Source organism: Achroia grisella, unplaced genomic scaffold, assembly GCF_030625045.1.
Source record: "Achroia grisella isolate CSIRO2021 unplaced genomic scaffold, CSIRO_AGI_Agris_v1 utg515, whole genome shotgun sequence".
Classification (NCBI taxonomy): Eukaryota; Metazoa; Arthropoda; class Insecta; order Lepidoptera; family Pyralidae; genus Achroia; species Achroia grisella.
The window spans coordinates 2,485,417-2,504,116 of NW_026712908.1; the positions used below are offsets into that span (position 1 = coordinate 2,485,417).

General features: G+C 30.6%; 1 protein-coding gene across 2 annotated transcripts in view; it reads left to right on the forward strand.

Annotated features, from left to right (window-relative positions):
• Nucleotides 1–18,700, forward strand: part of LOC131847061 (uncharacterized) — a 55,610-nt gene that overhangs the window by 30,402 nt on the left and 6,508 nt on the right. Inside the window, exon 1 of one of the 2 annotated variants that reach the window (XM_059196509.1) lies at nucleotides 67–128. The exons of the other annotated variant lie outside the window; for it this stretch is intronic. The gene's annotated coding sequence lies outside the window, so the exon portion shown is untranslated. Of the gene's footprint in view, nucleotides 1–66; nucleotides 129–18,700 lie in introns of those variants that run through there. 2 annotated transcript variants of the gene reach the window in all.

Below are 18,700 nucleotides of genomic sequence, written 5' to 3' on the forward strand. Positions count from 1 at the left end.
TTGTTGCAGCTGCTGTCCAGATATTGGAGACAACGATCGGATCTGTCATCTCACAGCTCTTGTTATCTATTGCATAACGCTCTCTCACCATTTTGAAGATTCAGAATAAGGCTGCGCCGTATGATTAGGTAAAACATTTTAAATTCTAACGTTAAGTACACACAGTCTATAATAGTATTGAAGTTAGAAATTTCGTGAGTTTAGTCATTGTGTTCTATTGAATTCGGAATAAAAGGAAGGCTTTCGTTGTCCGCCGGTCTTTTATGATGGTCATTTCATAATGACGACGTATACAAGATTGGTTTTCAGTGCACGTGACGATGCGCTAATAATGATAGAACTGTACAATTACACAATAAACGTTGTTTAATACAATTACTCGCCTTAGCTCAGTTGATACTTTATTGTGCAATCAGAACTGTAATTACAGGGCTCTTATCAGGCTGTAAAAACCTATATTACCACGATCAGATGTAAACTGTGCTCAAGTGAATTTCGCTAGAATTACCTACACCTAACAAAAATCATCATCATCATGTGGGGTTTTTCCTATTAAGAGCATCATTACTGAACTTTAATTACGCATTATACATTAATTAAAAAAAAACAAAAAAAAGTTAGTTATTGATTTAGGTAACTAGAATTTTAATTATTCTGCAAGTAACTCGTTCAAGTATTTGTGAAAAGTTAAATATTTTTTAATAGAGGTAGGTATTCATTTCATAAAGTTATTTGCAACATATTGTATAAGTTAAAAATTGAAATTATCTACGACAATACTTTTTAAGCAGTCCTTCATAATATGTACTCATAATATTTAAAATTGCTTAACTGTTTATGAAAATATATCAATTTTCATAAAATTATATTCCTAAAATGAGAAAAACAAATAAATTTAATAAAAAAAAAAACACTTCTTTAATACATTATTTGTATACTATTAATTATTATACGTTATTGGAATGACAAACAATCAGTAATATGGACAGCATGTCAACGTGTGACGGTAGCGATATCGCTTATGAGTTGCCATTCCGAAGGATTAATATGTCTTCATCTAATCCTGTATTTCACTGCCTTCTCTCTAAAATTTCTCAAGTAACTAATATTAATATTAAGATCAAAATAAATAATAAAAATAACATTATTCCTCCTAATATTACTTTAGATAATACAGATCGTCTCAATGGCTGATATTATCCGCCAAAGAGCCTCTACATTAACAGTTGATGATCAAAGATTAATATAAATGGTAATAGTTACCATAAACTGACTTCGAATAAGGAAGTTGGTTATGCAACCTCTCCATACATTCTCTCAGATGTGAATTTATAGTCGTTCAACCAACATTATCTGATACTCCTGAGATTCTATGCAAATGATGCCGATGTCGGTGATTTGTGTGTATGTTGCCGTCTCGTCTGATTGTTGGTCGATTACTTTGTATTCATACATACAATGATTTTCCTATCAATCAAAATATTATTCGAATCATTCAAATTTGGATTTCAACATTGTGCTAAACCTGTTGGGATTATTACTCTGTGGTTCAAGTACTATTTACCTGATCTATGATATGTCTATATTTTGTGGTTTTGAAATTATGATGAAAATTAAAATTAATGTCGTTATTGGCCTGCTTTATTTTATTACAATGTCCAAGAACTTTAATAAGTACTACTTTCGCATAATTGCCCAAAATGGAATAGTATGATTTTAACGTACATACATTTGACAGATTTCAATGAGTGTTATAGCATTTCTTGTATTATGGAATACAGATTATGTGATGTAACCGAAAAACAATATGACGGCTAAATGAAAACAAAATAATGAAATATAAAATCACAAAATATGAGATATCATGGAGTTCGCTCCTAAAGTTTATAAAGCAATTTATTATTCGTGTTAAAAACGTATTGCTTTATTTCATAGTAATAAAATTAATACTATAAAAAAAAACAAAATACCACCACCATATCCATGACTATTGTATCCATTTTCAGTTATGAACTGAAATGAGTTTATCGTTTTTATACTTGAACTTAATTTTCATTCTGTCATTTTAACTGCTAGTGATTATAAGGTATGTACCCATGTTATGGTAGTCTAGATTTTTAAGTTAAAAAAGAAACTTAAAAGCGAAAGTGAATTCATTCGGAAATCTATCTACATAAATATAATGACGTAATCTAAAAATATAAAATATGTAACATTCAGATATAATGTTGCAGATTAATTTTAATATAAATACCTAGATGTGACCATTAAAAATTCACATAACATTAAAAACTGGAGAGATTAGCATTTTGAAACTCTACACGTAAGTTTCTCACAGTGCATTCACGTATACTTATGAAGCGTGATAAAATAATGACAGGTTTATTGATAAGTATGCAATTGTGGAGGCTGTAATTATTGCAAAAAGTCGAATCGGTAGCGGAGCATGCGCCACATAAATTTATGGTCGTTTCACATTTGTGAGTGTGCACGGAGAAGTGTATATAAGGTGCTTTTCATAAATAACCATAAATATTATTTCAATGGGTTTTAAGAATAAATAAAATACTAGCCTATAAGGGAGATTATTTTTAAATTAATTTTTTTCATGAAATACTCGCTATATCACTGACTAATGACGTGGCTTTCTATAGGTAATGTCTTTTATAAGGTACATAGCCAATAGATTTTTTGAGTTTATCAATTCAAGCCACCATATCTTACCTTCTTATTATATGAATTTAGATAACTTTCTCCATAGATTTAAAGCCGTTATTAATTAGACAAATATGCATTGTTTATTAGCGTGGCTAACTCTATGGAGTGTATAATAAATTGTTAGTTTTGAAGTTGAGAAATGAGTCGAATGGAACAATCGTCATGATGGTACCTATTATAATTTTTGTTTCCCAACATTACATGATAAACTACTCTGTGCTGGCATCATTAATTTAATATCTATGAAAAGTATTTGATGAATTAAAAATAATTAATCTTTAAACAAATATTTTTGGCACAACATAATCTACTTGGTATATATTTTTTTTGATTTGATGATATTTCTGACTATGTCAAACAATAAATTTCTAGAAAGTACTTAAAGGTACTCCTAAATTTTCCCACATGGTTTTGATGATTTTCAGTAGGTGGTCCCACCAAAACTCAACATTGTGGCATGTTGCTTTGTTGCGTTACATATTGTAACATCATATGTGATGAGTGGATATCATTTAGAATTTGGAAACCCCACAAAGTCTATATATGTGTGTATAAAAATTAATCCCTATTTTTTTAATCATGACTTAACGTTCGTTGTCGGATCAACTAGAGGTGAATAAATCTTATTTATTGTTTTCTTATTGCATAAGTACATTCACATCTAGACATGTGACGTTCAGTGTGACTCTAGCTTAATACTAGTGCCTTCAATATAATAGCAGAGAAAATTGTACAGACACAGACTTCTTGCGGACTTTCACTGGCAGATTGGACTTTTTTTTCCTCCCTCTTTTTCTTCTTATTCCAATGAATTACTCCGTTATCGCCAGACCGATCGAAGCACTGCTTAACTGCTTTCAGTACATTCTATTTAGATTATCTATTTAGCACTGAAATTCTTTGTTATGTCCTATCTTTTATCGTTTTTGTTATAACTCGTTCCTCAAATACAATCGGAAGATAATAGGTTCATTAAACTTAGGCATAGCTTAGTATTATTAAAATAAATAATAGTCTATTGTTTGTTCGAAGCCTCGCTTTTTTCATGACATGAATGATAAACTCTCACTTTTTACTTGTTGTATCTATACTACAAAATAATTTACATATATTTTTATGACTTTGTAATAATTATTATCACATAATTTGGCTATAAGTCTGCTCTGTGGAAATATTTCCAATCCTATAACATTGTATTTCGTTTTCCAACTCTTTATATTTACTCTCGAATTATCCATATTTTGTGGTCAATGAAACAACTAAAAAAATACATGGTTATTCTTAGTTTAGTTTATCTAATGAACAATAAAAAACTAAACTGTATTCAAATCAATAATGTGACTAGAATCGTTTATGATTTGTCTATCCCATTTGAGGCTTGTAGATAACAGTTTAGGAGATTCCTAGTTTTACATCGCGATATTCTTAGTGAGAACTGACTCTTAAGTGAATAAGGGTTTTGTTTGGATTAATGGGGAATAATAACATTATTGTTAATAAAATACCACGTTAGATTTACCTCCACGCGGTGTCCCTGGAAAATTATTAATTCCTAGTGATTTCGTCACTATGGGCTAACTCACATGACCTCTTCCACTGTTGGTATCCCTCCAGACATTACATTATCACCCATAAACAAAACCGACTCTTAAGTAATAATAAATCCAGTTTGTTATATAAAGTAGATGCTGTAGAGTTCCTCGCATGGGATACAATGTCTTTATAAATTATAGTACTAACAGTGTCTGATTTACGATGTGTCATGATCAGGAAGTGAGAGGAGATGACAAACCAAGTCTGGTGCTTGTGTCCGTAGTGTGATTGATTCGTCATACTGACCACGCGCTTTGCATCACCAACGATTACCAATTATAAGGTTTTTTCAATACACATTACAACGATGTGAGTTATAAAATAATAATAATTATACAGTAATTACTATTATAATTAGTGGTTCTCAATGGTTCACTGACCAATGCAATGTTGCTTTAAAACCAACGTATGGTCATACAACGCTATTTACTCCCAACCTAAGCAGAGCTTGTGTTATGGGTACTAGAAAACTGATGGAAATATTATACATAGATAATTTTTTTTGTAAATACACAGATAATATAACTATACATAGTAAACACCCAGATCCATACAAACAATCATACTCATGAATATAAATATTTGTATCGTGCAAGGAATCGACCACAAGACCATAGGAAGTAAAGCGCAGTATTAAACCGCTAAAGCATCGAAGCCGTCAAATGCAATAATATACAGACCATTTAGTAAATTCTTGCTATTAAATATATTTATTTATAATATACTAAACAACACACAGTCAATTTAATATAGTGGATATTTAATTTAATTACGATCTTCCGTAATACACTAAGCCCATGTCAATTCAATTTATATTGCATGAATGTGCATCGCATACTAAGTGTAGCTGCATACTTGCATACTTTAAGGGCCTTTAGTTAATTATAGTGACACTTTATAGCGAAGAGAAGGGATTGCTACATACAAAGTGAACGAGAAGTACCTAAAAGATAGTTTTGATTTTGTATGAAATTTTGGACTGAATCAGATTGACGTTGATATGTGCTTTAGTTTTTATTTACATTGATTTTGATTTTGCTGCGGTACTTATGAAAAAGGTAAGATAAGCATGAGGTCTAATCAGTTAGCCCATCATGACAGGTTCACCAGAAATTAAGCACGATAGTTTCCAGGACGAAACGCCTGGAGGTCGATCTGATCTATGAGATAACCACTCCCCATTGAAGGGGATTGTTAATAATCTGGATTGATAACCCCATTGCTAGCAATGTACCATGTCAGGTTGATCTCCACGCGGTTCCCCCCGGAAACCATCGTGTTAAATTCCTGGTGAATTTGTCACGATGAGTTAACTGACCTGACCTCATGCTCATCTTATCATCCTCCACTGGTGCCCCGCCAGCGTAAACCGTTAGCGCAGGCGGGTGCACCATTTCATTATCATCCACAAAAAACCACTCCCCATTATTAAGAATCCTGTTTCCACATTGTAGGGTAGTGTATTATATGCTTGTATCTTCACCAGCAGATATTTGTTTTTTATATAGAGTAAATAAAATATACGAAAGGACTGCCTTCTTCTGTTTTAAAATACGGAATAAGGTACGAAAGGACGGTCTTTTTTGCGTTAAGATTAAAAAATATATGTAGTCGTAGATTATAGTAAATCCGTATAATAAATTTAACCATTACAATAGTTTGTATCAAGTCATCAACTACTCGTTTAATCATTTTTTTCAAGTAGGTACTCATACAGAACCTATCTCATAAAATGTAATCAAACTAATTAAATTCTAATTCACCGATAAAATTAAACGTCAAGTATGGTCAGTGAAAAAAATAAATTGAGATCTTAGAACACGTAAACATGGCGAGCATTAATTACTTCATTACATACATTATTGCGCCGCAGTACCTGACATCATGCATCTCGCGATCGATCATTCGGAAAGAATATTAATTGTGTAGTAAAAATGGGGAAACGACTTTTTATCTGATTACGAGTAAGATCTATTGTGAAATCATTAGAAGAAATAACGTAAAACATTTCTAGTAATGGTCCACTACTAACCAATCGTCTTGGAGATTTTTAGGGGAGGCCTTTGTTCAGCGGTGGACGTCTTCTGGGCTTACATGATTAATGGTCTATTTTAATAATTTAGACATTGATTTAGTCCCCTCCTCTCTCACCTAATATATAATTTATAATAATGTATATCAGGATATATATATTTGTTATTATTATTTGTGTTTCTTTCATCCATATAACCTCTATAGTTTTTTTTAAGAATGATAAATGTATTGCACTGTATTGCACATTTGAGCATCCGCTTGCGCTAACGGTTTGCGCTGCCGGGGCCCAGTGGAGGATGATAGAATGAATATGGGGTCAGGTCAGTTGATCAGATCAGCCCATTGTGACAAATTCACCATGAATTTATCACGATGGTTTCCAGAGAGAACTGCGTGAAGGTCAACCTGACACATTGCAAGCAATGGGGACATCAATCCACATTACTAACAATCCCTTCACCCCAATAATCTCGATTCTAATTAATAAATTCTAATTCCAATAGGAAGGCAGTAAAAAGTCGCTAATATTCGTTTTATATTGTCAAGATTTTGCACTGTATAAATCGAAATATAATGGGCCATAACGTTTGTATAATTGCCGCATAAATTAATCAGTATCCGAGTTGACTTAGATAACTATTTATGCAATAAACAATTAAATTTAACACTCTGCTATAAATATCTTTTAGCGGAAATATTCCCACATTCGAGATGCATTAATCAGACATAATTTATTTTCGTTCTAATACCGCTATCGATGGATATAATAATTTATTTATCATATAAATAATAGTAATATCCCTGTATCACACAACACCATCTAGCCCCAATATAAATAGAGTATATCTTATAGGCAATAGAGAACTGATAAAAATACTAAAATACATTTTGTTGTAAATACATAATATACATAGACCGATACAAACTATCATACTCATAAATATAAATGTACACCATGCGAGGAATCGAACCGGCAACTATCAGAAGTAAGGCCGAGTGCTAAATCGCTATACCACCTCTCCAATTGATGGCAATTGGAGAGGTGAACGGATTTTATTAAATATAATTTAATACAATCCATTCACCAAAATCGTTAAGATTTTATATAAATATTAATCAATAGTGTACCCAATCACGTGGATCTTTTATTGCTTTATGATGTAAATAATATAATAGGTTTAATGCGTTTATTTTATTTCAAATTTTAATCTTCTAGTTATACTGCAACAATCATAATCAGGAAGGACAAGTTTAAGTTGTCGAACGATGTTTTGTTTAAGCCTGGGCCGTTACTTTGTTTGCAAATATTGGAGTTTGAAGTAGGAAAACTTAGAGCAGAACCTTTCCCAAAATACCTTGTTTGCAAATATTGGAGTTAGAGCAAAGTTACAGCGCAAAACCTTTCCGAAAATTGAACGAATCGCGATTAATATTTTTATCGATATTTATAATCGATAAAGTCTGTCGTATTGATCCTACACTAATTTCGTCACGATTGAATTATACTGAAACGATCAAACAATCATCAGGTTTTTATGTTGAAAATTTCACGCTTCACTGCTCTATGATGTTATCAGACAAGAAAATTTCAGGCAATTTATAAATAAACTGAAAAGGTAGATATTATCAATATTCTAGTTAGAAATATGTTTGATACCTATATGAAATTAATTATATTATAATCAAAGTCGTATATCTATTTAATTTGATATATTTCTATTCTGACAAACAGAGAAAATACTTACAAATAAGTATCTCATGTTCCACTGACTTGTACCGACAAATTCTAGTGTTTACTAACATGACATTGCAAAATTACGAGTAATATAGAAATTAAAAATTTGTCATGTAATGTATCTACTCTGTTCATATACTACTGGTTTAAATTTGAGAGAAAAACGGCCTTGTAGTTATTTTTTATCACATTTTTACAATTGATATAAAAATTACGTAGACTTTATAAACAGTATTGTTTCATGTATGAATAATTGCGTTACTATGCTGACCATGCAGTTAAAATAATAGTTCATGGCGAAATATACTCTATATTTGCACCCAATCAGAAATAACTACAATCTTCATAATGTCTAACATCTCAAATTTGTAAGAAATAAACAGCAATAACTGAAAAATAAAAAAATTGTGAAATTAACTTTGATAATAAAACTTTAGGGTCGAATTTCTAATCATATTTTTTAAGTGTATTCAGTATTTTGCTAGCACAATAGCGATATCCTATTTCACTTGGCATCGGAACTTAAAATAAATACAGAAGCAACATAATCACCTAGCGACTGGTTTGTACGACTAGCAACATGAGATCGACTCATTTTCATGTTGACTGCTCATAACATAACACTAACAATGAGAGCTATAAACGCATGTTTATAGTCCACTTGCCATGATTGTCAGGGCTATCACAGTTTTAAACATAATAGATTTTTTTCGATAAGTAAGTTTTACAATTAAGACTTATTTATATAAATATATTTTAGTTACCTAACTGGATTTCATAAATATGAAATTTCATAAATCTAATAAATACTTATTTTATTTATAACGAATTGCAATTGTGTAAGGAAACCAAGACAAAAAAAAATGTATTACTCTAAAAGCGTTATTGACAGAAATGTGTAAATACATAAAAGTAAATAAAGAAATATGATGTGTGAATATTTCCGCATGAACGTCATCTATTATTCTGAAAATGTCTCCTTTATTACTTTATCTTTTAATGAGCCTATAAAGCTTTATAGTATTGACATGAGATTTTAATGAGTCTAAAAATCTTCAAAATAACGTCGCTAATAATTTGAATGAATTTGTACTTTGATGATAATAATGTAATTTTCATGTTTAAAAGTGACGAGTTGACTAATAAGATATATTGGAACGTTGCTCGGTCATGCGATAAATCGGTAGTGTGACAACCCTATCGTTTACCGCAGAGTAGAAGATGCGTGCAGAAGATACCGCACCGCACTCATGCCTTGAATGTGTAATGCGTCCAGTCGACTACGACGACGTCTATAACGTATTCATGAGGAAATATAAAGAAGTACGTACAAGTTGCATCGCACACCATTTGCAAATTACAGAAGTAACCTTAGTTTTGTAAATATACAGTTTGCGCAATAAAAATTATACAAGATACAGCATATAATTATATGATATTGTAAAAGAAACAATGAGATAAATCCATAGAAAACAATGTTTCAAAAGTAGAAATGTGCATGTGTGGTCATCACTAAGCCTGGTGTCTCGCTTAAGCCACCAAACAACTTGCTTTATAAGTTGTCCTTTGGGTTTGAAGGAAAAGATATGGCAGTGAAATTATACCGGGTAAGGAGGCATGATGATCCTCGCAACTGGAGATTCTTGAGTAATGTTACGATCATTACATAAGGTCCGTGCTGTTGTTCATGTATATAGGCGACTCTATTGCTACTGACCATTAAATAGTATAGGACAGTAATTTTTCGATAGTTATTCTTGTAATTAAAGTCAATGTAATAACAATAACATTGGACATATTTTTTGTTCATTTACATGTTTTTTAGTCTATTTATTACATTAATTACTTGTCATAATAATATCTTTCTTTGGACATGCGAAATGATGACTAAATTCAAATTGTATAACAATATCATATTATAGCACACAAGTATAGTAGCTTTAATTATGACAATATAGTATATATATACCTTCACAGTTATAGTTATATAGTGTATGTTTATAAAAATAACAAATTTTTTTTATTTTTTCAATAACGAAGATGTCGTTTTATAAAAACATAACCATCTTTTTCCCATATAAAACTGGAAGGTAATGTATATTATAAATGTTTTATGAATGCAGGCAAGTAATACACATAACATCTAGGTACTATATTTAAATGATAATGTCATAAATGTTTTGATCAACAAATGCATCCTTGTGTACATAACAAACTCAAGTTCAATTGTAGGTAATTGTACAATGAGGTCATATGAATACGAAACTACATCCTAATACGTATACACTCATCATAATGAACTGAATATACTATACATATAAAAAGTCTCTTTATATGAGACAACAAGGACATATTCATATTCTCGACGACCTCGGTGGTCTAGCGGTCTAGCACACCGCTTTACTTCCAATGGTCGCGGGTTCGATTCCTCGCACGGCACAAACATTTCACGGCCATCAAGAGCAGATCCTGAACTAATTAAAAGAAACATTATTATGAATTAAACATTCTCTGTAATGTAATCTGCTCATACCTTTCACTAGTTAACATACATATTTGTTTTTCAGTTAAATGTGGAAAATTCAAATATTTATTTTATGTATGTATTTTAAACGTGTGTGATATAGTATATTTTTAATATTAATGTATTCAAAAGTGCAACCGATGAAAGTAGCTGCACAACTGAATATTCAAAACTGACCTACTCTGTTGCATTATTATGCATACTTATATAATATAACATTTCACAAACACATTAAAATTTATCAATCAATCAGTTGCTAACGGTTAAATAGATTTCATTTTAAAAAACGTACAAATGAAACAAATCTATTGCCTAATAATATAGTAAATTTTTAAATTCTCTTGTTAAATGATACTTTTATTATTTGTAAACTGTACTTTATGTGGGACGGACGGAAAGGGCGCAAATCTATTTTCTACTCTTCTTAACAAATATGAATAGGGAATATTTGATTTTTAATTTATAACCGTGTAAAAAAAAACTACATTAGCAAAGAATAAAATGAGCAGCGACGCGAGATGATGCTATTTTTTCTATAATAATCTGATTATACAGTCTGTTAAGCTAAAGGTCTCCGAATACCACACGATTAGAGACTTTTTTTTAAATATCATCTTTTATAATTCTACATGCCGGAATGCAGTGGCACCCTTTATGGATTTGGAAGGATCAGTCATACATTATTGTGTTCAACCGTTTCTACCCATATATTATTAGAGAGCCGAATAAGCCGGCCCACAAAGCCTCCCAGATGTTTCTGTGAGACACTGGACCATATCAAATCTTTAAACACCAATAAATCACAACGAGATAGTTGTAGTCGACGACCTCGTTGGTCTAGCGGTTTAAAATGGTCGCTAGTTCGATTCTATGTACGGTATAAAGTTTTTGTATTTATAACATACTTAGTGTTGTAATCAGTCTGCGTTTTTTCAATGTGCATTATATTTGTATTTCCAAAAAAAGGGATCTATGTATTACTGTCGGTAGTCTAGTACTCATAACGCAACCTCTGCTTAGGTTTGGACTAGATGGCGTTGTGTGAATTGTCCTGAGATATTGTTATAGTACCTATAAAAGAAACAATTTATTAAAATCAAAATAGAGTAAAAATAGATTAATAAAAAGGAAAGATTACTTTAATTTTTCCTATAATAGATATAGAACTTCCACAGAATTAGTTTTCGTCTTCCATAGAATTCGACATTTTCGGTATTCGTCCACACTTTCCTTCTTTACTTGTGTATTAGATTTAATAAATAATACTACAATGAACAACAAACTAATTCACAAATAGATCGAGCAGCTAAAGCAAATCATTATTATTCGATACCAATATATGTATAATGATTTTTAAAGTAATTAACGACGATGGTTTCCAGGAGGGATCGCGTAGAGATAGACTTGACGGGATACATAATTAATAATCAGATACATCAATGGTATTACTAATTCCTATTAATAACAGTACATTTCCTCCTATATTTAAATTTGTTTAATACACAAATAAATACCAAATAGATTTCCTTTAAACCAAGTAAATATAATTAATCACAAAATAATTAATGCATTGGATAGGAAAATGGATTTTAATTATTCATAACATAAACAAACAAGGGTTATACCCCCAGCTATTAAAGTAATGACATGCTAAATAATAACTATTTACATCGTTTCATCTCAAACCGACTCCCTCCCCTCTGTATTTACGATTCTCTACCATTTAATTTGCTAATTAACATAAATTACTATCAAGTACATGTTTAAATGCAATATAATATGTAGGATTATTATATTTAATTACTTTTAGTATTTATAAATAAAATATACGCATGTATTTCTGTAATATAACTTTACAAAAACAATTTTAACTTATAAAATAATTTACATACAATGGAATTAAATATAAAATTTTGTAGACATCGATAACAATAACCCACGTAGGATTAAGAAGAACCGTAAAAATATATTAACTGTTGGTAGTTTATTTTTTCTTCTGTACTTGACACGAACAGTTCAATTTCCTGTTCGTTCATTAAAAATACATTCCCTATTTTACTTCATTAGATATATAAAGGTGAAGTCTTGATGTTTTCGGTACAAAAATATCCTAAAACCAAACTTATTTCAAACAAGAACCATGTCGCTTATATGTTTCTCAAATTAATTAGTTCTCAAAGAAAATTTAAAATTCAACTTGGGAATTTTGAAATTCATATTTCGAATGTGAAAAATGGATTCCCTGTGGCACAGATATAATCATATTAAAATATTATTGAATAAGTAAAAAAGTATTCCCTATTGTAAAGAAAAGTCATATTTATTATCGATTATATGTAATTAGATTTCATATTGCGTTAGTATCATTACCAACTATACAAATATCAGTGAACATTCAATGAACTATTTAAATAAACACTTTTATTTCTAGTAATTAAAAAGGAAAACAAATATAATTATATTTATTATGGTAATACGAGGTCATATAATACGTACACCTTGACATACTGGTCCAAGTAAAACAATAAAATGCTCATAAAAACATAAAAGGTTTCACTAACACATTAGGGTTTATTAAAATGTCCGGCGAATAAGAATGCTGTTATCAGATAAATTTTCATGACCATTAGCAATGACATATACCTAAAATCGAACAATATGTTTAAGGTTAAACGGAACTGGCATTCATATATAATTTACAAGAGAACTGATGTAAATACATATATTTTATTCGTAAATGCATATATTATATACGTAGAAAACACCCAGACCCATACAAATGCTCATGATACAAATACAAATGTTACGTGCGACGAATCGAACCCGCGACCATAGGACGAAAGACGGTGTGCAAAACCGAGGCCATCAATAACAATTATAATAATTAATATTCTAATTTAGGTGTTAATATTCTTATAAATAAGGGGTAAATATTTATTGTGACAGTAAATGTGGGTATAAAGATGTTTTCATTTTAAGTAGATACATACGAAATACATGCCTTGTTTTTGTTATATCACTTCGTTTCTAGTACCCATCTACTTATTCTCTATATATACATAATAAAATAAAATCCCACATGAATTAGGCTTTAAAGTATCCTACACGTCAGTTTGAGATATGATCAAATTGTGTACTAAATTTCATTCAAAACCGTCTAGACATTTAAGCCTGATTGAGTAACAAACGTCTAAACATTACAAACTTTCACATTTTTAGTATAATATATACATACAATGTTGTCGTTTTTTCTTTATTTTATTTATAATAAAAAATTAACAGTACATATGTCATATGTACGTAGGTACAGTAGTAAAATATCATACCATAATTTGTAATCTGAATTTAATAACCGAAAACCGAAAAAAATATAGATATTTATAATAATAATATAAGTTCTATATGAAATTTAGTCGAAATCTTAACAAGTTAGAATATAGAAAAGAGTTAGAAGCTTAGCAATTAAATATAAAGTCGCCACCACTGTCTGGCGTACTTACATCCATGTTACAGTACTGAACAAGGATTCAAAATCCAAAGATTTGTAACGCATCCGTGCGAAGCCGGGATGGCTCATTATTTCTATATAAATTTAAAAAGTTGTAACACATACTCAATAAATACAATATATGTATACCTAATATTACAAAAAAACGAAAAATAAATAAAGAAAACCACAAAAATTCATGCGGAATTGATGATGAGATCATGTCCATATAATAAAATATAACAACCTCCGTCTTTTTGAAGTCGCGTGGAAACGGAAGGCGGCCGTAAGTGTTGTTCATGCAGAGTTTAGAGTTGAGATGTCGGCCGAGTTATTATGACAGAAGTTGTGATGATTCCCACGGGTCGAGTTGGATAATAAAGCGTTACTTAACCGCTGCTCATTGAATTAGTGTTGCGTAAACCAAGCCTGCTCAAGGTTCACTCGCAGACGTGTGATCATGATCACAATAGCAACACGACACGTTATACTTAGCTGAAGTTTGCCCTACTAGTAAATTAATTAATATAATTAAACATATATTAGAAACACTAAAAACATTTGTTTACGAAACTTATCTTAATGTTTAAGGTGAAGATAAATTGTATCAGAAAAGTAGACGAAGTAGCAAGTAAAAGCTAATATTAAAAATATAATAATATGTCTGGTATTGCAAAGGTAAATTTAATGTTTTTATTTTATTGGCGCCTACTTTATTTTTAGTAATACCACAGATAAGATAATGTTACATAGTACTCTCATAATATTGGTACATATTTTTTTATATATATTGTAATAATAATTTTAATACTAACAGCGGTGTCACAATAATGTGAAGAGGAAAAAAAAACAAAAGACAATCGTACTATCGAGAAACACAGAGTTCTTAGTTTAAAAATTGTACAATAAAAAAAGTATTAATTACTATTTTTGTTAGAGTTTCCAACATTGTCAACTGTTGACGTCGTGCGTCGTTATGAACGCAATGCTAAATATTCCCACATTTCGCTGGGTGTAGCTGCATCAAATGTAGGAGGAAGTGAGTCTACCATCCCTTGGATTAAATGATTTTCTATTCTCTTCTATTCTACAAGTTTCTTGCTCGTTCTTCTTGTGATGAGTCAGGTTTCCGAATGAGCGGTGGATTAAAAAAAATTGTTATGGCTATACAAAAGTGCTTAAATTAAGTTTATTTGAATAAAGGATTTTCTATTTCTGTTTCTAATATCTCTGTCTCTATGTGTAGAGTTCTTGTTCTTATACCTACAGTTTAATCAGATTGGCTCAATAAAGAAGTAACCACGCGTAACATGTTATGATTTCATTAAAATTCATATAAAATTTTAATGCTATAAAATCACATTAACATTTAAACAGCTAAAATGGTAGTGACGTGCATAATTTATCGAACAAAATGAAAGTGAATGCGTGTACGCAACTTCCGATGTGCGCCAGAATACGTCATCAGTCGTCAGTCGCTGGTAACAATGACATTCGTAGGTTGATACATTAAGTTATAAAACACTAGTTATTATCCACGACTTTGCTTGCATTTTTTGAGGTTAAATTAGCTTTCAGGTGTCCTCGTGATACAATTAATTTCTTATTAAGGTTAGATTCGTTCCGTTGTATAGTCATAAAAAAGTAATAGATACACAAACAGATATACAGACGGACAGACGTATGTACCTTTACATAACATTAGTATTGAAGTATGAAGTAGTATCCCGCATCTTGCCGATTATAATTCTACATATTGTCTTATGGTAAGAATTTTCAGTCGAAAAAAAATAATTCACTTTCAACAGTAATAACGATTTCTGAAGCAGTATAATGTATTAATTTAATAATAAAAACTATTTTGTTCCCTTGTCTTTGTCTGCATTTTTAGATTAAAGTTAGCCTAATTTCTTCCTTCTCATACAATCTTATCTATATACAACACATTTTATTAAGATTTGTAAGCGTTTAGTCCTGAAAAAGTAACACGCTTGACTGCCTGCAACAGACATACTTCAGCATTTATAATATTAGTATAGAATACGTTGAAATAATTAAAATTTACGTTTTAGATAAGCACTGCACAATTCCCAGTACATTCAATGTTATCGTCAATTGTTCAGGCCAGTATACCCTTCGGGACTTTATCTGCGAGGCCTATCATCTCTATTCGTAGGTTGAATGTCTCGTTATTAAAATAAAATATCTATACCTACATATAATAAAATTTAACTCGAAATGTGTGAGTAGAGATATTAATGTCTATATTTAACTTTAAAATGTAAAGTTGTGACAATTATTTAAAGGGCAACACGCATGTTTCTTGCTCATTCTTCTTGTGATGAGTTTTCAGAATTAGCGTAAATTAAAGAAAATGGTATGACTATTCAAAAGAGCTTAAATTTAAATTTATTTGAATAAATAATTTTCTTTTAGCGACGTGAAGGAAAATAACGCGTAGCAGAAGATATATTAAAAAAAAATCTTTTTGATTTTGCGAAAATTGCGTTGATGTTGTAGTAGGAAATTTCGCACACTTATAGTTTACATAGAGAGTGCAGAATGCTAATATTTTTAATAATAGCATAAAAATACACAAAATAAAAAAAAAAATTACACACACTACATATACCTACTCTTTTGTTTATTGTCAAAGTCTGTGGTGAAATTGAGAATAAATTAGTATTGTTTATATTTAGTATAATATTATTTGTCTGTGGTATTACTGAATGTTAAATTGATTATGTTTGAATTTCAACCACTGGGCGACCACTAGTAATAATAAATATGTAACTAATTATGCATTAAGTGTTTAATTAAATGCGTACATGGAATTCTGCTGTAGTCATTATTTCGTGTCACATATTGTATCTGTGGTTGAAAACAAGAGTTTATTGGCGCGAACGTCAAAACAATCAGGGCGCGACGACAATGCAGCGCGCGCGACTGCCTCGCCTCCCGCGCGAATTAATTAACATGTTACGATTCATAAATGAGATCTCTTGTTCTAAATACCTATAAAATAGTGATGCTTAATTTATTATTCATCTAATGTAAATGTTTACGTCCATCTATTCTTAAATTCTTATTACATGTAGTTACAAAACAAATGAAGAATTAATTATTTAATTATTATACACAAATTAGATTACATAGTCTAAACCTTTTTCTGCTTGTCAATACTTAACTAAAAATACAAGTTTTAACCTATATCTACGTTTAAATATACTTGCAAGAAATAGTGTTTTAATCAGAAAATCCTTAAAAATAATGTAATGGAGTACCTGCTATAGTAATTTATATGTAAATACATCTCCATGAAATACTGGAAAGATTATTGTTATATTTTTGATTAGATTGAACATTTCGTATCGTGGTTAATGAGAACGTTAAGAATTTATCGAAATTATACAAATAAGTACCTACATCTTTTAAATTAAATGTTATAGAGGTAACGATGTAAAATAGTAAATACATAATGATCTCATTTAGAAAAATATAAATATTTTCGAGATCCTTGGTAACTACTCCACTTTAGTTAGACTTAATTTCCATAATATTTTCAACAATAAATTGTAATGAACAATACTTCTAGGACAATAGTAAAATTACTGTGCACTTGTGCAAATAACCAATACAATAATTTTAATTATTATTCAGTAAAAACCCGCAAGGACGCGCAACAATCGCTTCGTGCAATATGCAATAATGCTGTCGAATATTGTCGATATTGTATTGAATATATTTTCCATTCGATGCAGAATGAAAACAGCGAGGATTGTTAAAGTGATGGTCTTATTAAAGCCACTATGGGGAATAATCCACCATTCAATTTATGGGTAACTAGTTGGGTCTTCAGTTTCACCCGCATGAAATTTCTATCCTGTGTTATTTTGATGTATAATATTATTGTAAAGTTTCATCAAAATCTGTTCAGTAGCTTTTTCGTGAAGCAGTAACAAACATTATGGATGGTTAGATCCATTCATACTCACAAACTTCTATAATATTAGTTAGATTAAGATTTACATTTTATAATTTGTTAAATACTATAAAAAATAATGTACTTCCATAATAAGTGTAGTAACGGACATAACAACTATTCTCAGCAATAAAATAGCGAGAAAGAAAAACATTCTCAAGGGATCTTCTTCAGAGTGAGATTATTTCCTAGAAAATTAGAACGATTCGTGTTCCGAAGCACCTTTCACAGAAAATATACAGTAGACATTTAGAACTTTACATTTTCTAGTATTTATAGCGTTATTATATTTTGAACTGAATTTATTTTTTTGTAGTTGATATTCTAAATATATTTTTATTACAACAATAATAATCGGTCAATCTGATTGTAAATGGTCACTACTGTCTGTGACCATTTACCATCAGTCTAGGCTACTGTCTATCCAGGCTACTTCCTGTAGGCTTCTGAAACACCCCCTTATTTAAAACCCCCATGCTGTACCTGCTTAGGTTTTCTCTAAAGACTAGAGAAAACCTCGGCAGGCAGTTCATTCCACAAACTGAGTGTGCGTGGGAGGAAACGGCTCTGATACCTTAATCCCTTTGCTCTATACCTAACCACAGCACTGATACTATATCTGATAAC